Here is a 26039-nt window from a genome sequence, read left to right as displayed (position 1 = left end):
CCTTTTTATTCCCGTATACAGGAGTAGGCGAGGCCATTTAGCCCTATCTAACTTTTGGAGGCTGAGTGGGCAGTTCAATCTCTACTGGTACCCAATCAGAGATAGATGGCCCAAGGCTATCACTAATTAAGCGGTATGCAGTGAAGAGAGACGGCTCAAATGTGCCGCCATCTCGTGGTCCCTAACCCTAACACAATATATTTAATGTCTGAAATAATGTGGGTTCTACGGTCGATTTTCTTGAGTTTACAGGACAAAAAAACCCAAGTTTCCGGGAGGAAAAACCTGCTTGCCCATGCTGGAGATCGACTAACTCAGGAACCGGTCGAAAAAAGGCTTAGAAAAATTTCCTCTAGTCGCCGACTAGACTCGAAACCAAGTCTTTCTTCATGCGGCCAAGCGCCATGGTATGCAAATGCCACATCCACTGAGCTACACAGGCTCTTGCTTTTACTTTGTTTTTTACTTTTACTCCTGCTATTACTTTGTTTTTATTTCTCTTTTGTTATCATGCTTATCATTTTCTCATTGAAACTCTATATATACAGTTCATTTTATGTGTGTATGTATACACAAGGGGGGGAGGGGATGAAAAGTTCTGATAAACACCTAGAACAAAAACGATATCAAAGCAACTGATATAACCACAAGAAAGAACATATCTTAAAACCAACATATCTTAACCCCATGTTTCACCAAGTTGCAATACTTTGTTCTTTTTCTTTTAGGATATATAAGAAGAAATGTCAGAGGTTCTGAAGAAATTCAAAGACACAGAGGTATGGGCCATCATCAAGTTTTACATGCTGCGAGAAAAGTCTGAAATTGAGATTCACCAAACTTTGTGTGAGACTTTAGGGGCCTGTGTCCCAGAATACCCAACAGTTGCCAGGTGGGTGGCCAAGTTTAAAACTGAGCATCCTGAGACAACATATGCCCAAAGGTTACAAAGACCTTCCACAGCGATCACACCTGAAAACATTGATGCAGTGCATGCCATGATCCTTGATGATAGACAAATACCATCCAAAAACATTGCAAAGACTCCGGGGATATCCAGGGAATGAGTTGGGATCATCATCCATCAACAGTTGGACATGCAGAAGCTCTCAGCAAAGTGGGTCCCCAAATGTTTGAATGCAACCAAGAGAGAGAAAGAGAGCATGTGCTAGCATCTCAGAGGATTTTGGGTCATTTTGAGGAATCGGGTGCAAATTTTTTGGCTCATATCGTGACTGTTGATGAAATATGGCTTCATCACTATGACCCTTCATGTCTCCACTCCAACAGTCGATGGAGTGGAGACATGAAGGTTCTCCATGGCCAAAAAAATTCTGAACCCAAAAGTCAGCAGGGAAGGTTCTTGTCATTGTCTTTGGGATATGGATGGTGTAATCTTTATCAAGCACCTAAAAAAAAAAAAAAAAAAAAAAAAAAAAAAAGTAAAACTGTTACCGTAGCAGTTTGTTCAACAGCTCTTCTGAATGAATTGAAGGAGGTGCTGAAGGAAAAACGCTGCAGGATACTGAGCAAAGGCATGTTGCTTTTGCAGGACAGTGCACCTGCTCACACTGCTCATGAAACACAACAGACAATACAGTAATCCTTGATTAATGTGTCCCCGATTAGTGCATTTTTTTTCAAGACCCAAATTCGAATAGTGCCCCTATATACATATTAAAAATAAATGTTCAGATTTTAAAAATTTAATATCTATACATTTTTATGGCTAACTATTTTAAAAAATCACTCACCAGAATGAAATAATTTAGTTGCCGATTTAAAACATTTTACAAAGTAATTTTTAATGGCATACTATACTACTTCCATGTACACTATGTATACTATGTTCCAAATTTTTACTGCCAAAATTTATGTCGTCTGCTATGATACGCCCTCAGATTCGAGACCCTTTGACATTTCTGTGCATGTCACAAAAAGGAAAATACATTCCGATAATAGGGTAGTCAAATCCGTCTTCTGGTTTAAGTTGTTTATTATTACACGTTGGAAAATTAACTTTTCTTTTATAATCATTGTAGTTTTTAAAGTGGTAACTATTTTGCTTGTATAACAGTTGGGAAATTTTATCTATAAAGCATGTGATTTCGTGTGTTGGCGACCAATTCATACGTCCTTCATTTCTTTCTCCTCTTCATTGATAACATCCAAGAATTAATTAAATCGCATTATGAAGAATAGTGATTCCGACCTGCTAAATTTAGATGCACAGTAGGAAGATCCCGAAGAATATGAAGAAAATTTAACCACTGATAGCCAGCCAAAAGAGATTTCACAGAAACAATTTGAAAATATTTTTCGTACAATTGAAGTTTTTAAGCAGCAATGCTTAAAAAGAACTGACCCTGATGAAGAGAGAAGCAATAAAATTTGAAGAAGAGTAGAAGAGGCAATAGGGCCATACCGCCGGTTGTATGAAAAAAAAGAAACAAAATGCCCACCAAACTACGTTAGCTCAATTCTTTGTTAAGAAGTAGAATAATAAAATTTTTATTCTGAATATGTTTTATTGTCTTTCAGCTTCATGGTTTTCCTTTAACTAGGCCCTGAGACATATCCTAATTCTTTTATAAAAAAGTTAAGGTTCAAAAAAGAAATTTGAGGAACGAATTATACTTTTCCCCATAGCTTATTATATTCGATTAGTGCGTTTTTGATTAATGCGCCTGTTTTAAGGAATGCATTAGGTACACTAATCAAGGGATTACTGTATACAACTTGGGCTTTCAATGTCTGCCTCACTCACCCTATTTGCCAGACCTGGACCCATCTGACTGTTTACTATTCTCGAATTTAAGGAAACACTTGAACAAAATTTACCACAGATGATGAAGTTATATCTGCAGCTGAGGATTGCTTTGTGCACCAAGGAAAAGACTCTTTTCTCAGAGAATTTCAAATGATGCAGCAGCATTGTAACAAGTATATAACACTTTGTGGCGAATATGTAATATAATGTGTAAGTTACATGGTTCTACCTCAATTCCTTCACGGTGATTATCACAACTTTTCAGTGCACCCTTGTGTGTGTGTGTGTATGTATGTATGTGTATATATATATATATATATATATAATAATAATAATAATAATAATAACATTTATAATAATTAGCATACAACTGGGAATTATAGTGTGGAAAGAGGAGTTGAGTGAAAAGGAGATAGATTCTGCTTTGGGCATTGATCAAGAGCTGTTTAACAGCAGCAATGTCTGAGTGTATTCCACAGGTGAAAAAGCTAAATAAGGTAAGAGTGAAATGGATAAATGAAGAGATTGAGCATGAAATCCGGAAGAAAGCATTGTGGAGGCTACACAAGATGAGTGTTGGTAAGAATCAGTTACATAAAGAGCAGGCCAGGAAGGTGGCTCAGTTGGTAAAGATAGCACAAGTGCAATATGAGAATAAATTAGCTAATCAAGCTAAGAAAAATCCCAGTGAGTTCTTTCAATATTTGGCAAGTTGAAATAAAAATGATTGTGGAAGATGATGTGAGTTGATGAAACTGGCAGAATAGTTAGTTACAGAGGATATAGCTGATGTATTCAATTAGTAGTTTATCAGTGTAATGAAGGTGATTATGAAAAGCTTGAGTGTAGGGGTATGGTCCTGGAAGGACTGATGGAGAATGAGTAGGAGGTATATGATGAATTAAGTAAATTTGATGTTAATAAGGCAGTAGGACTTGATAATATATTGCTGTATGTTTAGAAGGAATGCCTTACTAAGAATACTGTGCAGCTTTGGTGTACTTATTTAACATGAGTCTTGCAACAGGGTGACTTCGAAAGGAATGGAAAGTGGGAAAAATTGTTCCACTTCAGAAAAGGGGAAGCTTTAAGATAGAGAATATGACTAACACTACAAATTATAAACTAATTTGTGTGTCTACAGTTGCTAAGGTGTTAAAGAGGTTAGTGAGGACTAGAATTCAGAATGCTTTGATAATAGCAGTATTTATGATGATCAGCATAGAGGTGTTAGAAGGGGGGGGGGAGCATGCTTTAGCAATCTGCTTATGTATTACAACAAGGTGACAAATTCACTGGATAAAGGAGATGCATATACAGTGTTATACTTGAATTTTTCAACGGCCTTTGATAGATTGCTACATGACAAGGTATGTTAACTAAATTGAAACGGTTGGGATTAGGTAACAGACTAGTGAGTTGGAAAGCTGATTTGCTGTCAGATAGTATCAGAAGGTAGTGTATGGAGGAATGATATCCCAAAAGAGGAAGATCAATAGTGGTGTGTCACAGGGATCTGTTTTGTGACCTTTATTGTTCAACTTGTATGTTAATGACATTGGGACTGGCTTATCTGGAGATGTGCAGCTGTTTGTCAATAATGCAAGGTTAGAAGTAAAGCAGATGTCTCCTTACAGGAGGTTCTCAATAGACTGTACTGGTGGGCAAATAAGTTTCTATCAGTTCTATTGTATGATTCATGGGGAAATTTTGATGGAAGTGGAAGAGATGAGAGATCAGGGGACAGAGACTTGAAGTTAATGGGTCATGTTTCTAAAATTATAAGAACACGACGGATTATGGCAATAAAGAGGAGGACATGGACATGCAGAAGCAAAGAAGGTTATGGGTTCCCTTGCAAAAGGCTTTGATCAGGCCACACATGAACTACTGTGTGCAGATTTGGTTGCCTGGTTTTCAAGAGGCTTAGGATGTATTGGAGATGGTCTAGAGCAGTGTTTCTCAACTTGTGGTCCACAGACTAGTTCCGCGGGATAGTTTATTTTCATTAAACTTTATCTTATCATTTGCTCACACCTGTTGTTCACACCTGACCTAATTGATATGTTCATATTCTTCCATATATCTCTATTTATAACAGTATTGCATTGTCATAAATGACACATTTAGTGTTGTAAAATTGTAATTTATTACTTCATCGTATGATATGTAAAATATAAAAAATTTCCATTTTGGATTTTATGGGAGCTGCGGTTAATTAACATTCACTACAGGAGGTCTGCAACTTCAAAAAGGTTGGGAAACGCTGGTCTAGAGAATGCTTACTAAGTAATTTCGTGTTGATGGAATGTCAGATATGAGGATAGATTGAAGGAATGGAAATTGCAGAGCCTTGTGAACAGAAGGAGAGGGGATATGATTGAGACATATAAGTTGTGATGGGTTGTTACCATATTAATGTGGAGGAGATTTTTCATAGAATAGAGGGAGATAGAAAGCCAACCCTAGAAGATATATAAGGAGGGTGTGAGCAGTGGAGTGAGAAGCAGGTTCTTACATGGAGAGTGATTGGTGAGTGGAATTCATTACCTGAGAATCAGGTGAAGGGTTTTAAGGCACACTTTGATCTTTTTTTGCATAAGAGAGTATGGACCTCTCACAATGAGCTCTTTGCTCCATGGAGGTTAGATGTTTATAATAAATGTTAAGCATATTTTAATTTCTTCTTTCAAGTTTGGTTTGTTGTGAATTGCAGCTGAAGCAACTAAGGATGTACTCTTCCTTCAAAAACAAATGATGATGGTAAGTTAAGGACAGCTTTAGCATTACTGTGGGAAAAAATATTACATGAAGAGTATGGAGAAAGAAAGAATATTTGGACACAAATTATGATTTTCTAAGAATTAATGTTACTTAACTTATAAACTTTCCATTAATACCAGTGTGTTAGAGCCTGACAAAGTTCAGTATGGACTTCACCTAATCTCACTCTGATAGATACTAATACAGTTACACTTTGCCATTTCTCACCTCATTAATTTCATTTCAAAACTATGTGAGTTTATATTAAGTTTGAAAATCACCATTACTTAATTTTTCTGTTATTTGGGACCTGTCTGCAAATCAATCTTCCATTCATTCAAAAAATTAAGGATCAGTCTCAAATGATTTTCAGGACAAACTCCATATCATTCTTCTGGTATTTGCAATCATCTTTACATATTCATATTTTATGTACAATAATTTTAATTTCAGTAATTATAAATATAATTTGCAATAGAGATTAAAAATAGATAAGAATTTCTTACTCAGACCACATACAAAGCAAGTGAAGAATCTAGAAGCATTGAAGAAATGTGACATTTTAAGAACATCTACCATGAACCCATGAAAAAATACTAGCAGTGAATGAAAGAAGAGAAAAGCCAAAGAATGGATATCTTCATACATAAAGTTGAAAATTGAAGAAAGAAAAGAAATAAAAAATAATGATAAAAACATTAGATTACAAGACAAGTATAAAGAAATAAGTAATGAGATTAAGAAAAATTATTATGAGTCTCATCATTGAAGGTACACACAAAGCTCATCCAACAAAGAATGGATATCTTCATACATAAAGTTGAAAATTGAAGAAAGAAAAGAAATAAAAGTAAAAATGAATGATAAAAACATCAGATTACAAGAAAAATATAAAGAAATAAGTAATGAGATTAAGAAAAATTATAAGTCTCATCATTGAAGGTACACACTAATCACATACAAAGCTCATCCAATCATGCCTTAAACTGATTCAGTATGTCTACATTCACAACACACTCGGGCAATGCATTCCACTCAACAACCACTCTCTCCATGCAGAGAACCTACTCCTCTGCTCACACCCTCTTTATACAGTTTCTAGTGCTAGCCTCTTTTTCTACTCTCCGCTGATATACTATGAAAAATCTCCTCTATGTACCTGATAACAACCCCTGATTAGCTTATGTCTCAATCATATCCACCCCCCTCCTCCTATTCACAAGGCTTTACAATTTACATTCTCTCAATCTGTCCTTGTACTTCACATTACAAAGACCACTGACCACCTTTGTGATTATTCTCTGGACCCTTTCTAACATATCCTCATCACCATAAAAACCTAGTGACCAAATCTGTGCACAATAATTCATATAAGGCCTGACTAAGGCTTTATACAATAGCATCATCCTTGTTTCTGCATGTCAGGGTCCTCTGCATCATTGCAATTATCTGATGTGATGTCTTCACAACTTGTGCAATGTGGACCCTGAATTTCAAGTACTTGTCCACCACCAATCCCAGATAACATCTGCTTGAATCGGCATTGCTCTCCCAATTTTGCATCATCTGCAAACAGCTGCATATCACTAGTTAAATCCATCCCAATATCTTTATTTTACAAATTAAAAGGGTCTGAAAACTGACCTCTGCGATACACCACTAGTGACCTTTCTCTTTCAGGATACTACACCCCCATATACAACTTTCTGATACCTATCTAACAGCCAGTCACTGATCCATCGCAGAAGTCTGTTATCCTATCAGATCCATTTCAACTTATTTAACAACTTGTCATGTGGCAGTCCATCAAATGCTTTGGTAAAATCAAAGTATTCCATTATATATGCATCTCTCTTGTCAAAGACATTTATCACCTTGTTATAGTACATAAGTAAGTTAGTAAAATATGATCTCCCTTTATCAACCCATTTCTGTATCCTGCTTCTCATCAATCTTTCTAATACTTTCACCACAACTCCAGATATACAGATTGACCTATAATTTGATGCCACAGTCTTATCACCACATTTATTCAGTGGAACAATTTTCACTTCTTTCTACTCCCTTGGAACCCGTGCTGTTGTAAGACTTATTAAACAGGCATGCCAATGCTACTGCCAGTTCTCTGGAATATTCCCTTAAGACACGTGATGATACATCATCAAATTCTGCCTTATTGACATCAAGGTTAAAATTTACATACTTCCTTTCCTCACAGATGTCTGCATATGGCTAGCCACAACCCAAGTGATCACTTCATGATCAACTTTCACCAACTGGAGGAAAGTGTGAAACTCCACTCATAATTACATCCTGTGATGAAATGATCAGATCCAAAACTCTCGATCCTCGCACACCCTCTTTAGATGCTGCCTGAGATAGTTATCTCTACTCAGATACTCGAGAAATTCGTTTTCATTATTCCCAAATGCTATCTCTTCATTAGAATCTATACCCCATAATTAAAATCATCCATAATAATTACCCAATATCTGTTCACTAATCCAAGTTGTTTATAAATTTCTTCATCACCATCTTCCACATTCCCTGTCCTATAGAAACATCCGTCTAAATACATCTTAATGTCAACCTCCATTTTACACTGCACTGCCTCATAACGATTGCTATTGATTCCCTCTTTCATATGTACCTTATGTGGACATAATTCACCTGCTATCATCAGCAGCACTTCTCCTCCCTTCTTGTCCTTTCTATCCTTGCAAAAAAATTCTGTATCCTTCCATTTCTATTCCCCTTAACATGTCATCTTCATTCAACCATGTTTCATTTATTCCAATGATTTTGCTCCCGTGTCATGTAGTAGTGGGATCGCGACTTTGAATAGATGGCATGGAGGAGCCCATCCGATAAAGTTGAACCCAGTTCTTTTGAACAGAAGTTACCTAATGAAGCCAAAAAGAATCCTAAGGAGTTCTTTCGATATGTAGCCAGCAAAAGAAAGAATGATCATGGAAGGATGACATTGATTGGAGAAAATGGTATAAAGGCAGCTGTTGCAGAAGGTTTGGTGGATATACTTAATGAGCAGTTCATAAAGGTCTTTCAATCTCATGAATGTGACTTCATGGAGAGACTGACTGTACGTGAGCAAGAGGGGTATGGGGAGTTGAGCAAACTAGATGTAAATAAGGCTGTGGGACTTGATAATATATCACCACATATTCTGAAGGAATGTGCCAGGGAGTTGATGCCAGCCTTGACATATTCTTTTAAGAAGAGTCTTGCACTGCGTCAAGTTCCTAAGGATTGTAAAGAGGGAAAGATTGTGCCACTTCAATAAAGGAGGTGATAGAACTCAAGCATCAAACTATCTGTATGTTAGCTATTGTAGTTAAGTTGTTGGAAAGCTTGTGAGAACTAGGATTGAGTTGACAACAATGGTATTATCTTTGATGGACAGCATGGATTTGCTAAAGGGAGGTCATGTTTAGTAATCTACTTACTTATTACAATAAGGTGACTGCTTCCATGGACAGAGGAGAAGGATACACAATAATATACTTAGATTTTGCAAAGGCTTTTGATAGAATACTGCATGATAAGTTGATAGACAAACTGGAGTGGATGGGTTGGATATTGGATTGGAGACTGGCTATCTGATAGGTATCAACAAGTTGTGTATGGGGGAGCAATATCCAGGAAAAGGGTATCCGGAGAGTTTATCGAAAAGGCAATTCATCAAAAGACAATTCATCGAATGACAATTCATCGAAAAAACAGTTCACCGAAAATTTAAAATTTTCGAAAATGTTATGAGAAAATTGATCCCTTTAGAACAAAACCTGAACTGTGAATAAGGAGATTACAATGCTACTTTCACAGGGAAAAATTATAGAACAATATGGTTCTTATAGTCTTTCTTGTCCGATAACTGTTTCATGTCTGTTCATGGGACTGATTTGCCTGTTTCCCGAAGAAAAGCCCAGCTATCTATATTATGCCTGCTAACTTACCTTTAGCAGAACAGGACTGATAAAAATTATGCATAAATGGGATTCAACTACCCAGGTCTTTCTAACTAAACGGCTTCATTTTTACCAATTGAACTATGCGGGCTTTATTATTATTATTATTGTTGTAGCTAGTAGTAATATGCGACTTCAATACAGCAATTATTATGGGTGAATTTCACTCAGATTCGCTATTTGAAACTTTTACAAGAAAATGTCGAACCTTTCCAGTTTTCAGTTCAGCTATATTCGGGGCGACAAAGAAATAACATGTTCAAATTATGTACTGTATTACAAAAACTCTCTGACTTAAATGACTTAGTAGAAGTTGTTGGTACAAGAAGCTATCTGCATGGTTCAGTTTTTGTTCTAAATGGATTACTTTTAAAATAACATTATCGAAAATTTAAAATTTTCGGTGAATTGTTTTTCGATGAATTGTCTTTCGATGAATTGTTCATTCAACGTATTGCCTTTTCGATGAATTCGCTTTTCGATGAATTTTCCTGTAACCAGGAAAAGGAAAGTTACTAGCGGCATGCCTCAGAGGTTTGTTTTGGGGCCATTGCTGTTTGACTTGTATATTAATGATATTGGTGAAGATTTGGATGGAGTTATTCAATTGTTTGCAGATGATGCAAAGTTGGGACGAACCATGAAGAGTAGAGGATGTTGTGGCCTTACAAGAAAACTTGAATAAATTGAGTGATTGGGCATGGAAATGGGGATGTGAGCTCAATGTTGCAAAATGTAAGGGTTTAAAATTTTGAAAACAAAAATGGGATGCAGAATTTATGCTTGGTGAGGATATATTGTCGGAGGTGGAGGAAATAAAAGATCTAGGGGGTGATAATGGATAAGGATCTGTAATTTAGGGGACACATAGCCAAAATTGTGAAGACAACACAAAGGCTTCTGGGAATGATGCGAAGGACACTGACTTGTAGAAGTAGGGAGATTCTTGTTCCAATGTATAAGGCTTTGATTACGCCATGAACTGTTGTGCCCAGATTTGATCACCTGGTTTTCAGAAGGATGAAGAGATGTTGGAGAGGGTCCAGAGGCGACTGACTAAGGTAGTTTCTAACCTCTGGATTGTCGAGTATGAGGAAAGTTTGAGAAGATGCAACTTGCAGAGTCTGGTGGACAGGAGGAGGAGGGAGATATGATAGAGACCTACAAATTATTAAGGGGTTGTTATAGGATAAATGCTGGAGAGGTTCTGCAGAAAATAGTGGGAGATCAAGGGAGAATCAGAGGTCATCCCTGGAAGCTGTATAAGGAGGGTGTGAGTCAGGGAGTGAGAAGCAGGTTTTTTTCATGCACAGTTGTGAATGATTGGAATGCCTTGCCTGAGAGTGTGGTGTCTGCAGAGAATTTGAGTTTGTTTAAAGCACGGTATAATGAGCTGTGTGTTTGATAAAAGGACCTCCTAGATGAGTCTTTGACTCCATGGGGATCTCGGGTAATAATAATAAACTGAGTCAGTGAACTATTTCATCTCCCTTATTTCTGATACTTCTGGCATTTGTAAATGAACACAGCAGTTCATTTTTAGGTGTATAACCAGTCCTATCCAAGCCAGTTGGTTGTGATTTCCCCACCACACCTGCCCTTGCCTAAATACCTTTATCATTACTCACCGCATATATCTGCTCAGTCTCAACTTCCACAACCACATCACAATCTATTCCATTTCTATGTTGATCATTTCCATTCATACATTCACTGCTACTTCCAACATCCACTCTCCCTATGCCATGTCCACCTGGGCTCCCCCCATTTCCCCATTCCTCTTGCATTCCCTTTCTTTCTTCATCTCTCACACTACTACTACTGTTTCCACTGCCAAGCACATCTGTCTTTTCAGTACCACTCTCCTGATTTTTCGCTTCATCTCTTACTTCTGATCTCTTGCATGCATCACACTGTATTTCCATCTAGCAACACCTTCTACAGTGCACTCACTCCAAAGCCATTCAAGCAACCCATCATGCCTATTTAATTCTATTCTTCCCTCAAATACATGCCATACATCCACAAACTGTACTTCCTTCTCCTCACACAGTTCCGTTAACATACCATTCATGATTTTGGCTTTCCGTCTCAATTCATCATTGTTATACCTCGGCAACACACTGACAGTCTTTCCCACTATGCTATTATCTTTCACTCTTCTCAATAACCTCCTGATATTGGTCCTTACATTCTCCTTATATCAACTTAAATCATTTGTCCCCATAACGACCACTAATACTTTTAAAAGCAATAAAAGATAGTGTTTATTTAAAAAACCTACTACACGAGGCAGAAATTGCAGCTAAGATGGATGGTACTAAGAGGGGATAGGATATGATTGAGACACAAGTTGGCGAGAAGTTGTTAACATAAAGTTAAGGACATTTTTCATATATGGGGAGGCAAAAGTAGAACTAGAGACCCTCCCAGTTAGCTGTAATAGGAGGGTGTGAGCAGGAAAAAGGAGGTTCTTTGCATGGAGAGTGATTGATGAGTTGAATGCACACCCTGCAAATATGGTCAGTGCAGAAAATGTGAATGGTTTGGCATGTTTCAATGATATTTTTGAATAAGAGCATATAAACCTCCTACAATGAGTCCTTTGACTGCATGGAGGTTAGATAATAATAATAATAATAATAATACTAAAATATTGTATAACATTACAAAAACAGTGACAAGAAAGGAAAAAAGTGTTAATGTCTAACAAGGAAATAAAATAAACCAGAATATCTGCAAGATTTCTCCCGATTTCATTACTGCTATTGCACCATTCTCATCATCTACTACTGTTTCTTGCTTGTCACTTTAATTCAAATTTGCATCTCTATCATACACATTTCACTTATTATTTCATTCACTACTTCAATTATATTCCTGTTGTCTTCCTCCCCAAAACCCTAATTTTCTTACGTTTCTCATCATTGTGTCATTCACAACTATACTGTCTCATGTCTATCATGATTCAGATTTCGGATGTTGTTTTGAAACTCAAAATACCTTCTTCACATGCTTTCACCATTGTCACTAAACCTCAAACCTTCTCACTCTTACTATTGAATATGCTGAACATGCAGCATAAATTAAAGATGCCAAGAAATTATATTCCTGGTTTCATCGTTTATCTAAGTGTAAGCAAAGACCGTCAGTCTGGCTCCCACACCAGACTGACCACCAGATGGTGTATAGGCCTTAATCTGTACTTAACAATCTGTACTTGTACTTGAGCAGTACAAGGCTCAAGCTAGGAAGGTTACCAGCATAGTAAGAAAAGCTAAATCAGATTATGAGAAGACCTTAGCCAAAGAGATCAAGGGTAATCCCAAAGAGTTCTTCCGCTATGTGGCAAGTAAGAGGAAGAATGACTTCGGAAGGATAACCTTAGTGGGTGCTGATGGTATTGAGGTGACAAAATCAGATGTAATAGTCGAGTTACTGAGTGATCACTTTTCAAAAGTCTATCACCCAAGTGAGGATATCGCTATACCTATAGCAATACCTAATGTGAGAATTGAAGCTAAAGAATCAGAGGTATTAAATATATTGCAAAACTTAAATGCAAACACTGCGGTAGGCTTAGATGGAATATCAGCTCGGGTGTTGCGTGAATGTGCAAATGAATTGTCAACCCCTCTTACCTGGATATTTAATTTAAGTTTGAACTCTGGTATGGTCCCTAGGGAGTGGAAGTTAGGCAAAGTGGTTTCTTTGCATAAGGGTGGCTCTAAAACTGCGGTATTGAATTACAGACCAATCACCATCTCAGGAGTAGTGGTAAAAGTATTGGAAAAGTTGGTTAAAGACAAAATTCAAGAATGGGTGGATCAGGATATGATACTCTATAGAGGCCAACATGGTTTTGTTAAAGGTAGATCCTGCCTTAGCAATCTATTAACTATTCATAATAGAATAACATCTGAGTTGGACAAAGGAACTGGCTACACAGTGGTACTTCTGGATTTTGCTAAGGCTTTTGACAGGATACCCCATAGAACACTGTTACGCAAATTGGAGCAGATGGGAATGGATATTAAATTGGTGATATGGATAGGAGAATGGCTCAGGGAGAGATACCATAAAGTGGTGTATGGAGGAGCCGAGTCCAGAATGAGGCAGGTGACCAGTGGTGTGCCTCAGGGCTCTGTGCTTGGGCCAATGTTGTTTAATTTGTATATAAATGATATAGGAAATGGCTTAAAGGGAGATATTCAGTTGTTTGCTGATGATGCAAAGTTGTGTAGTGCAATAAAAAATCAAGCTGATGTTGAAAGTTTGCAGGAGGATTTAAATAAGCTGGTAAAATGGGCAAAAGAAAATGGATGTCAGTTCAATGTGGAAAAGTGTAAAGTCATGCATTTTGGGATTAAAAGATTACCAGCTGTGTACTACATCGATGGAAAGGTACTCCAAGAGATTGATGAGGCTAGGGACTTAGGGGTATTGGTAGATAGGGAGATGAAGTTCAGAGGACACATTTCTAAGGTGTCCAAGATTGCACATAGGATTACTTGGTTGTTGAGGAACACACTGACATCCAGAGATAAAGAGGTTATTCCCCTTTATAAAGCATTGATACTTCCACATTTGGATTACTGTGCTCAGGTCTGGTCACCTGGATTCCTTGGAGATGAGGAGGCTGTGGAGAGGGTTCAGAGAAGAGTGACCAAGTTGGTGAGTGATATAAAAAAATGCTCCCTACATTGATAGATTGAGAGCTTGTGGATTGCAGAGATTGGTTGATAGGCGAAGAAGAGGGGATATGATAGAAACATTCAAATTACTAAAAGGTTTTTATAGGATTGATGCAGGGGAAATGTTTCAGCTGTGTGATAGTGATGGAAGAACAAGAGGTCATCTCTGGAAATTAAAGAAGAGTGTGGTTAACAAAGGTGTCAGAACAAGGTTTTTTGCCTGGAGGGTGGTGAATGAGTGGAATTCATTGCCTGACTTAGTTGTGAGCTCTTCGTCTGTAAATGAATTCAAGAAGAGATATGACAGATATTGTTTTGCTAGTTTGGGTCTCCCGCGATGAGTCTACTGACTCCATGGAGATACCCGAAATAATAATAATAATAACAAGTCAGAAGGCTTCCCAGTCAACTGGCACACAATCCTGCTTCCAAATACCCTGGCAGGAGAGACTCACTCTCCTGCCTGAAGAGTTAGTCTTTGTATGTGGAAATGCACTGTCGAGGCTTCATTACAGCAAGAAGACTGGTCACTCTCTGTATGACTGTCATGTCCAAAAGCCAATCTCCTCTCACTGCATGTCCTCATTCTATCCTACCATCTAACCATAAACCAATAAAGAAAAATACAAACATTGACACTGCAACAAAAGAAATCTCCCTAAAAATCCCAGCAGAAAAGACAGACTAAGCACATTATCCAAATCATGCCAGAATCTCCACAATAAAAACTCACTTTCACATCCACTTTACTAATATATGAAGCAATAAAAATAACTAACACTGAGTTTATTGATCGTAAAGATTTAATACTACTAGTTTCGCCATGTGAACTTGTGGCTTCATCTGGGTTTGGATGAGTATACAAATATAAATAAACAACAAGGATTGATTATGACTCAATACATTACTAATAAAATACCGAATGTGTAGGAACTGTTACACAAGTACAATAGAAACACATGGAGCCTGGATGCTGGCACATGGTGTCATTGTTCAGCAGTTGCATCCGATAGTTTGTAGAGAAATTGAAGTTCTGTAATGAATGTCATGGATTTGTTGTGGAGAGGGATTAGAGAGTAGTATTCTTTTTGCTTTTTTTTTTTTTAGAATATTCATTGCTGATCAATAGTGGGAGTATAAAATATAATTCTTCTGTTAATGTTCCTTCATCTCTTATAATGGAGATCGCCTTCTTTTTCAGTGTAAGTACAATGCCCAATTATTGTGAAATATGGTGCAATGAGGAGAAATATAGATAATGACCTGTGTCAGTTGGCTTATAGTACACGGTAAGAGAAATGCCTTCATCTGCTTGTTTCATAATTAAAATGTCTAGAAAAGGTAATTTTCCTTCATTCTCAAGTTTTATGGTGAATTTGACTTTTATGGTGGAAGGAGTTAATAGATGTCAGAAAATCATATAACTCAGCTACACTGTGTTTCCATATTATGAATATGGAAATATTTGGTGGAGATATGTCATCTACATATCTCCACCAAATTTATGGTTTAGGATTTGTAGATAACAAGGCATCATTTTCAAACTTTTCCATGAATAAGTCTGCACAAGGAGGAGATAGAGGGCTTCCCACTGTAAGGCTCGAAAGTTGTTTGTAGATTTTTTCATTCCATCGGAAAAAATTTGAGGTGAGACAGTGTTTATAGAGTTGAGAGATGTCTTGAGGAAACAGATTATCTATGAGTTTTAAAAGAGGTAAACCATGAGTAGACATATCGGTACACAATAAATAACGGAAAAAACTCGCGTTGTTTCCTCTTCAAACACAGAGGAAATAACGCGCATTACTATCCCTTATGTACAAGGCATCAGTGAACGTATAGCAAAAGTTTTAAAACCACTGAATATTTTTGTTGCCTTTCGACCGTTTAGAAAAATCTCCACCTTTCTCACTTCTCCTAAGGACAGGCTTCCACATCTTAATCATCCAGGTGTCTACCAGATTCCGTGCTCTTGTGGATTATCTTATTTCGGACAAACGGGAAGATCTGCCTCTATTCGGCTAGAAGAACACCAATCTTATATTGAATACTTTAAACCTGAAAAGTCTGGACTTGAAGAACATGCCATCTTCACTAGACACAGAGTTCATTGGAGAAAGACAAGAGTTCTTCACAAAAGTCAGTTTCTCATGGAATGCCTTTATAAAGAAACATGTGAAACTCTACTTCATTCTCCTAACTTAAACAGATCCGACGGCTTACGTCTATCCCCTTTATGGGAGATAGTACTTTACAAATCAGCTAATCTTTCCTAACTTTTTATTGTATTAATTTTTTTTTTTTTTTTTTTTTTTTTTTTTTTAAGGAAAGTTATTGACCTTTTTAGTTATCTTACACCAGCTACTTAGGTAGCGCTTTTTTGAATTGTCAGTTAGTGTTTAATTTTGAGCTTAATGTACTGAAGATGCCTGTGACACACAGGTGAAAATTATACTAATAAATAATCTTTCTACGTGAGTTTTTTCCGTTATTTATTGTGTACCGAGATTATCTATAGTACTATAACTTCATCCATAGAAACATTAGTAAATAATGATACAGTATCTAGACTAGCTAGAAATATCTGTTCGTGAGAGGGAAATTCTCCTAGTTTTTCTACAAAGTGTTGCATATTTTTGATATAGGCATCTGTGTGTCTAATGTGCTCCTTTAGAAAATAAGCAGTTTTGATAACAAATAAGTTGGTGAGCTAATACCATCTATGATCGGTCGAAGAGGAATATTGGTCTCGTGTACTTTTGGTAATCCATATAAACATGGAGTTAAGAGATGCATGGATTTCAATATTTTCTTAGGATCCATGGGCCATGTAGTCATGTTGCATTAAAGGTTGTTGGTTTCTACATGGTTTGTCCAAGTAGGGTCATAATCTAATTGAGAGTAAGTAGAGGTATCAGAAAGTAAAATTGAGCTGATATTCTTTTTTAGGAGGAAAAGAAGACAAAAGAAGAATCGCAGTCTTTAATGTCATTTGCAACAGGTTCAGGTAGAAAATAAAGTGTCTTTTCTACATTACACATATCTATTTTAGGAATGTGTATAAATGTTATAGATAATCTGTTCCCTCAAGACATCTCTCAACTCTATAAACACTGTCTTGCCTCAAATATTTTCTGATGGAATGAAAAAATCTACAAACAATCCTTTCTTTTAGGCTTACATGGTGATCCGAGTACATTTTGGAAAATTATGGAGACAACTACTGTGTTTGAGTAAAACTTTAGTTTAATATAAACTAATCCACACTCGACGTTTTGACCTTTATATCCAGGTCATCTTCTGGGGCATATATACAGAGAAACAAGCTGCACTACAATCTACATGGTTTGCTAAAGTTATTGACCAACTGTTACAACAATTATTGGCCTGACGCACCTGTAACTTACCGTACATTGGTGAAACAGGATGTACAATTTCTATATGTAAGAAAGAACACATAAGACACATTAAATATAACCATTTTGGCGAAGCAGGCCTCTCAGATCACGTTCTCAACACCTTACACCAAATCAACTGGAAAAGTACCCACTCCTTACACAATACAAAAACCTGGTATGAAAGAAAATTTAAGGAAGCCTGCAAAATCCTGATAAATCATCCAAATATCAACAATAATGGTGACATGTAAAGTCCTGAAGTATGCTGGATACTAAATATTAGGTGGGCTGAATATGTGTCATCCAGATTCTTGGAATTCCCAGCTAGCATTGGAAACCATTCCATACCAACTGGTTGGAATTTATATGTATAATCATAGTGTTAATATATATATATATAGACTTGTTGTTGCTCCCAATGTAAATTTTCAACCAATAGATAATATTAAGAATAGGACTCTAGCATTGATGTAATAAGGATTTTTTTTTTCCACCAGAGGTCAGGCCAATAATTGCTGTAACGGTTGGTCAGTAACTTTAGCAAACCATGTAGATTGTAGTGCAGCTTATTTCTCTGTATATGGTATATATGCTCCAGAAGATGACCTTGATATAAAGGTCGAAACATCGAGTGTGGATTTTGATTTATATTAAACTAAAGTTTTACTCAAACATGGTAGTTGTCTCCATAATTTTCCAAAATGTAATCTACAAATAACTCTTGGGCCTTGCAATGGGAAGCCCTCTATCTCCTCCTTGTACAGACTTATTCATGGAAAAGTTCAAAAATGATGTCTTGTTATCAACAAATCCTAGACTGTCAATTTGGTGGAGATATGTAGATGACATATTCATAATATGGAAACACAGTGTAGTTGAGTTTTATGATTTTCTGGCATCTATTATCTCCTTCCACTATAAAATCAAATTCACCTTAGAACTTGAGAATGAAGGAAAATTACCTTTTCTAGACGTTTTAATTACGAAACGAGCAGATGAAGGCATTTCTCTTGGTGTGTACTGTAAGCCGACTGGCACAGGTCATTATCTACATTTCTCCTCATTGCACCATATTTCACAAAAATTGGGCATTGTACATACACTGAAAAAGAGGGCGATCTCCATTATAAGAGATGAAGGCACATTAACAGAAGAATTACATTCTATACTCCAACTATTGATCAGCAATGGATATACTAAAAAAATAGCAAAAAGAATACTACTCTCTAATCCCTCTCCACAACAAATTCATGACATTCATTACAGAACTTAAATTTCCATCCCTTTTGTTGACAAACTTTCATAAAAAATTGCTAATCTCCTGAAATCTCATGACATTAGAGTAGCCCTCAAACCAATTATGATGGTATGAAATCTGTTATGCTCACCCAAGGACCACAACTCTTTCAACAAACATTCTGGAATTTGCAACATCCCATGTTCTTGTGGCCTTAATTACATAGGACAAACTTTGAGAAGTTTAGAAATAAGACAAAAGGAGCATATTGGAGACGTCAACAACAGAGAGGACAGTTCAGGGTTGGCATTCCATTTCTCTAACACTCACCACAACATTGAATGGGATAAGAGCTCCATGCCATACATAGAAGAAGACTACAATTCCTGCAACATCAAAGAAGCTACAGTGGTAATCCACTCACAATGTATCCCTAACTGAAACCAAGGGATGATTCTGTGTGACATTTGGAAGTCACTCATCAGATCTCTAAACACATCAGAATTTAATTTCTCTGCAAACTATTGGATGCACCTGCTGAACAATGCCTGACCATGTAGCAGCATCCATGCTCCACATGTTTCTATTGTTCTTGTGTAATTCACCTACGCATTCAGTATTTTTTTTAGTAATGTATTCATTCATAATCAATGCTTGTTGTTTATTTATATCATCATCATCATCATCATCAAATTCCTGCCATGTACCCTCAAGGGGTGTACAGGATATGACAGTACTACATGAAAAAATTACATCATTACTAACTTCCTATCTACAATTTTCCTCCAAATCAGTCTGTTACTTGTCAAGACTCCAACATTATCAGATCTTATATTTCTATCGTCTAAGGCACTTTGCACCGTATCAATCCACCTATATCTTGGTCTTCCTCTGGGTCGTTTTCCTGCCAACCTGGCAGAGAACACTTGTTTTGCTAATCTTTCCTCTCCCATTCTATTTAAGTGACCATACCATCTGAGATTAGCTCTGCTAACGCATTCCTGGATGCTGACAATGTCAAGTTCTTTCCTAATATCCTCATTATTTATATTCGTATGTTCATCCAAACCCGATGAAGCCACTATTTCATGTGGTGAAACTAGTAGGTGACTAGTAGTATTAAATCTTTATGACTAATAAATGCATTGTTAGTTATTTTTATTACATTAGCTTTGTGATCGAAAATAACATACTTATCATAATATACGAGGCATTAATATTGACATAAATGACATTCGCCATCGTTTATAGGCATCCATACTCTTACCTTTGACAGAATCCTGAATTGCATCCACTACTGTCCACCTTCAATGTCCAAATTATACATTTTGCAGTTCCTTTTGCAATCGTTGCACCATTGCTTGCTAGAGAGTGGCTAATTTAGAATCCACTGCTTTTGACCTCATCTTTCTTGAGGTTTCCATGCCCCATTTATCACTATTCATCTGTTGTATTTACCAGTCTCCAAACTCTGAAAAACACACTGACCTCTTTACCTTTCTTCCCATGGAGTTCAACTATGAGCAATACAGCTATTCAATAGTGAGTTAATCAAGTGACATTAATGACATAGACATGGCAGAGTGTAGGGCGATATATTATTTGACCACGAGGCAATGAATGTGAAACAAACTGAAAAGATAAAACATGGCATAAATGAAAGAAACTGAAATCAAATGACAGTTGAAATGAAATTATAGTGAAACTTGAGAGGGTGAAAGAATACAAGAATGTAGAAGTGAAAGTTAGTGAAGAAAGTATGGATGAGGATATGAAAGTAAGGCATGGCAGAATGAGATGTAGCAAGACTACAGGAGTGACAGTGAGTGAAATTGTTAGAACTCAAGATTTGATGAAACAGTTATTAAAAATGAAATGAAAAATATACGAAGTGATATTAGATGTACAGTGGAAACTAACGAAAGTGTGCAAAAATAGAATGAAAGAAAAAAGCGTAAAAGAGGTGACAAGTGATTCCATAGTTAGAGGTTGGAAGTTTATTTTCCACTTGGTTAGACTATAATAAATTTAGTATAATCCTTTATCCAAGCGTAGGCAAACAAAGTTTGCGTCTGAAGTAGTTCAGGACTGAGGCAACTCGTAGTAAAGTTGGGCCAAGCTCTCATCACTCCTTGTCTCAGTATCTCCCATAATGCAAAGCACATCTCCTTGCGGACATGTATAATGCTATGCATCAGGACTGAACTACTTCAGGTGCAAACTTTGTTTGACTACACTTGGGTAAAGGATTAAACTAAATTTATTATAGTAACCAAGTGAAAAATAAACTTCCATCTTTCTCTAAATCCAGAGTAAATTAATAATAAGGTGGTACACCTTTTGACAACTCGTATAAGTAAATATGACCTATCCATTGCCTCTGCCTTAGTATCACTCGTAAGATGACGAAAATGCTGGACAACTCCAAATTGCCCTTCCACACCTTCACGCTAGCATGTGAGAAAAATCTAAAAGTGATTCTCAGAGGGGTTGCTGAGGGCATCACAACTGACCTCATTAGTCAAGGACTGACCCCAATCAAAGTCAGCAGGATGCTGAGGTCAGATAAAAGGCCAATGCCGCTGGTGTTGGTCGAAATCAGCAACACTCAGAAAAGGATTTATGAAGTAACTGACATTTGTAGGCTCAAAATTACATCTGAGCCTCTTAGGAAGAAAGCATCGGCAGGGCAATGTCACAGATGCCAAAGATTCAGACACGCCCAAAAGCTGTGCAGAGCTGCCTACAGATGCCTGAAATGTGGTGAGGATCACCAGACCAACTCCTGTACCAAGCCCAGATCCACACCTGCCTGTTGTACCAAGTGTAGAGGACCACAAATTACAAGGGATGCCTTTTCCACCCAAAAAATCGTGGGTCAACAAGAACGAACTATGCTCCTCCATGTAATGACACCATAAACAATTAAGTTGGTCACCCTCCTGATCATAATACCTCACATTCTGTAGCACAGGATGGCACTCGACCTTCATCCATGTCCAAATCATATGCGGGGGCTTCTAACTCAGATTCCTTCATCTCAAGAGCAAACAAGCTCCAAACTAACATCAGCTCTAACCTCTTCACTTGCAACAATGCTGCATGAATTCAGCAAAGCAAGCACCTCACCATCTTTCAGAAAGAGATTCTATTTAGAAACCCAATCCATATTAACAGCCCTCTATAATATTTAAAAATTCAAACCAAATTCCCTCATGATAATAGCTTGGAATGCCAATGGCTTGACACATAAAATTCTTGAGCTGCAAGAATTCGCAAAGAAATACAATCCAGACATAATCTTGATCAGTGAATCCCATGGCAATCAGAGACCAAATATCTCTGGGTAATACTGGACAAGAAACTCCTTTTTAATAAGCACATCAATCACATTCGCTCCAAGACAGCCAAAGTAACAGCTCAGCTCTACCCAATGATCAACCGTAGGAGCAAACTGAACTTGCAAAATAAATTACTACTTTACTGGATGGTCATATGTCCAGTTATAACCTATGCCTCACCAGGAGTCACACGTCACGATCAAACATTTTAAAACTACAAAGAATCCAAAATAAATGCCTGAGGATGATTCTAGATGCCCCATAGTTCATCAGAAATTCACAGATTCATCGAGAAACTGACATTCCATGCATCTCCTCCCTTCTTCGTGATCTTGCAGAAAAATTCTTTGTCAAATCAAGTTCGTATGCAAACCCACTGATTGTACAAGCTGTCAATTACAATGAAACAGACTTCTTCAAATACAAAAGACCGAAGGCTATTCTACTCCCAGCTGTTCTTAGCTAACACAACTGCCCCCAGTGGGTGAGCTTAATTGCTCACAAAACTCCCTTTCCCAAACAACTTCCAGCACAGACAAAGGGGAACATGAAAAGCACATGTGCTTCGCCCATCCTGACAGTAGCATTATGCGTTATTATGCCTTAGTATCACCACTTCTGGGTCTGCCTCCCACTGATGAGACCTCAATAAAGGTTGAAACTGGTCTGGGTAGTGGCCCTTCCCTTAATGCATAGCATTATACATGTCCGCAAGGAGATGTGCTTTGCATTATGGGAGATACTGAGACAAGGAGTGATGAGAGCTTGATCCACCTTTGCTTCGAGTTGCCTCAGTCCTGAACTACTTCAGGCACAAACTTTGTTTGCCTACACTTGGGTAAAGGATTAAACTAAATTTACCATAGTTAGAGGATTAGTTAATGAGAGAGTCCATAAGGTCTGCTATCCAGATGGGAGAATGAGTAGGATAATTCAGGCATTGGACATGAGGAAGAAACAAGCAAGAGAATCGGTAGTTGTGGGGACAAATGATATAAGTGGACATAAGGAGCGCATGAGAGTGAATATCAGGAGCATATTGAGAAGAGTGAAAGATAACAGTATAAGGGGAAAGGTTGTCAAGGAATGACAATGATGAGTTGAGAGGGAGAGCCAAAATCATGAATCGTATTCTAGCAGAGCTCTGTGAGGAGAAGGGAGTACAGTTTGTGGATATATGGCATATATTTGAGGGAAGAATGGAATTATACAGGCATGATGAGTTGCATTTCATTGGCTTTGGAGTGAGTGCACTGGAGAAAGTGTTCACTTCTACATTCCAGGTGGAAGTACAGTGTGATGCATGCAAGAGATCAGAAGTAAAAGATGAATTGAAAAATCGGGAGAGTGGTATTGAAGAGACAGAAGTGCTTGGCAGTGGAAACAGTAGTAGTGTGAGAAATGAAGAGAGAATGGGAATGCAAGAGGAACAGGGAAATGAGGGAAGCCCTGGCAGACAGGGATACATGTTTAAAGTGGCAGATATATGTGGTAAGTGGTGATAAAGGTGATTGGGCAAGGGCAGGTGTGGTGGAGAAATCACAAGCAACAAGTGGCTTAGATAGGAGTGGTTATAGACCTAAAAATAAACTACTGTGTTTGTTTACAAATGCCTGAAGTATCAGAAATAAGGGAGATGAAATGGTTTCAATGATTGAGTTTATTTTTTTTCTTTCTTAATCTTTCCCTCTTTTACAGTGTCGAGTGTTTCTATTCCTTATAACAGCAACCGTTATACGAAGATAAAGTGGTTACCCTATGCCTTCCTGTGTATCCTATGTCTGTAGAAGCATTGGGTACTCAAGGCCAGTTTGCCTGCTTGCAGGATGAAAAAACCCCAGATAAATGGGGAGAAAAACCCTGCAGTCCACGCCCAAGACTGGCTAACTTGGCTATGTCCGAGAAAGATCCTAAGCTCCTTACATCAGCAATGGGAATTGAACCTATACAATCCTTCCCCAGGCATATGGTTGCAAATCTCGGCTAACTGCGTGGACTTGATTGAGTTTATTTGCCCCAAAATCATTGGTATAAGTAAAACATAGTTGAATGAATATGATATTCTAATGGGAATAGAAATGGTAGGATGCAGTATTTGTTGTGAGGATAGAAAGGACAGGAAGGAAGAGGACATGCTGCTGATGATAGCAGGGGAATTATGTACACATGAAAGAGGGAAATAGTGGCAATGGTTATGAGGCAGTGTGGTGTAACGTAGAGGTTGAGAGGAAGACATATTTAGTTGGATGTTGCTATAGTCTTGGAAATGTGGAGGGTACTGATGAAATGTATAAACAACTTGGATTAGTGAACAAAGGATGGGTAATTGTTATGGGTGATTTTAATTATGGCAGTAGAGATTGGAATGAAGAGAGCATTTGGGAATAAGGAAAATGAATTTCTTGGGTTCTTGAGAGATAACTGTCTCAGGCAGCATGTAAAGAAGATGCACAAGATCAAGAGTTTTGGATCTGATCATTTCATCAGAGGATGCATTTATGAGTGGGGTTTCATACTTTCCTCCAGTTGGTGAGAGTTCACCATGAAGTGATCACCTAGCTGTACAGACTTCTGTGAGGAAAGGAAGTACGTGGAAGCACATGGCTGGTGATTATGACAAGCTTAGGAGATAATTTGGAAATATAGCATGGAATAAAGAGTTGAGCAGTAAGGAAATAAATGCTGCTTGTGAACTGACAAAGAAATACTTAACAGCATCAATTTGTGAATGTATTCTGTAGGGAGAAAGGTGAATAACGTAGGTGTAAAATGGATGAATCAGGGGCTTAAGCATGAAATATGTAAGAAGAAGGTAGTTTGGAGACAGTACGAGATGAATAATAATAAAAATCAGTTACCTGAAGAGTGTAAAGAACAAGCCAGAAGAGTGACTAGTTAATAAGGAAAACAAAAGTGCAGTATGAGCAGAAATTGGAAAATCAGGCACAGAAAAACCCTAGAAAGTTTTTTTAGATATGTGGCAAGTGGAAGTAAAAATTATCATGGTAAGATGATGTTAATGGATGAAAATGACAGAATTTTAACTGCTGCAGAAGATATCATTGAGGCATATAGTGATCAGTATATATATCATGGAGGCATATAGTGATCAATTTATAAGGGGGTTTCATACTGATCAGGGTGGTATCACGAGGAACTTAAGTGTAGAGAATATAGGAAAGGATGGCTTAATCGTGAGTGATCAGGAGGTATTTGAGGTAATAAATAACCTTTATGTCAATAAGGTGATAGGATTTGATGATGTATCATCACGTGTCTTAAGGGAATGGTCCAGAGAACTGGCAGTAGCATTGGCTTGCCTGTTTAATAAGTCTGACAACAGCACAGGTTCCAACTAAGTGGAAAGAAGGGGAAACTGTTCCACTGCATAAATGTGGTGATAAGAGTCTGGCATCAAATTATACGATAATCTGTATATCTGGAATTGTGGTAAAGGTACTAGAGAGATTAGTGAGAAATAAGATACAGAAATGGGTTGATAACAGCAGTATTCTCTGTGTTTATCAGCATGGGCTTGTTAAAGGGAGATCATGTTTTACTAACTTATTTATGTACTATAACAAGGTGACAAATATCCTGGACAAGGGAGATGGATATACAATGGAATACTTAGATTTTACAAAAGCTTTTGATGGACACTGCCACATGACAAGCTGTTAAATAAATTGAAATGGATCTGATTGAATAATGGACTTCTGAGCAAGATCGGTAACTAGCTGTCAGATAGGTATCAAAAAGTTTAATTTGATGTTACAGTATTCTGAAAGAGAAAGGTCACTAGTGGTGTATCACCTTGGTCAGTTTTCGGACCATTTCAATTTGTAAAATA

General features: G+C 37.4%; 1 protein-coding gene across 13 annotated transcripts in view; it reads left to right on the top strand.

The window, feature by feature from the left end:
• Positions 1 to 26039, top strand: part of LOC150093662 (uncharacterized) — a 442983-nt gene that overhangs the window by 398282 nt on the left and 18662 nt on the right. The gene's annotated exons all lie outside the window — the stretch shown is intronic.

Source organism: Typopeltis vanoorti, chromosome 23 (genome assembly GCF_054136105.1).
Source record: "Typopeltis vanoorti isolate ZY-2024b chromosome 23, IOZ_Tvanoo_1.0, whole genome shotgun sequence".
In the NCBI taxonomy this organism is placed as follows: Eukaryota; Metazoa; Arthropoda; class Arachnida; order Uropygi; family Thelyphonidae; genus Typopeltis; species Typopeltis vanoorti.
The sequence above is the reverse complement of the archived record's forward strand: the minus strand, read 5'-3'. Positions and strand labels throughout refer to the sequence as shown.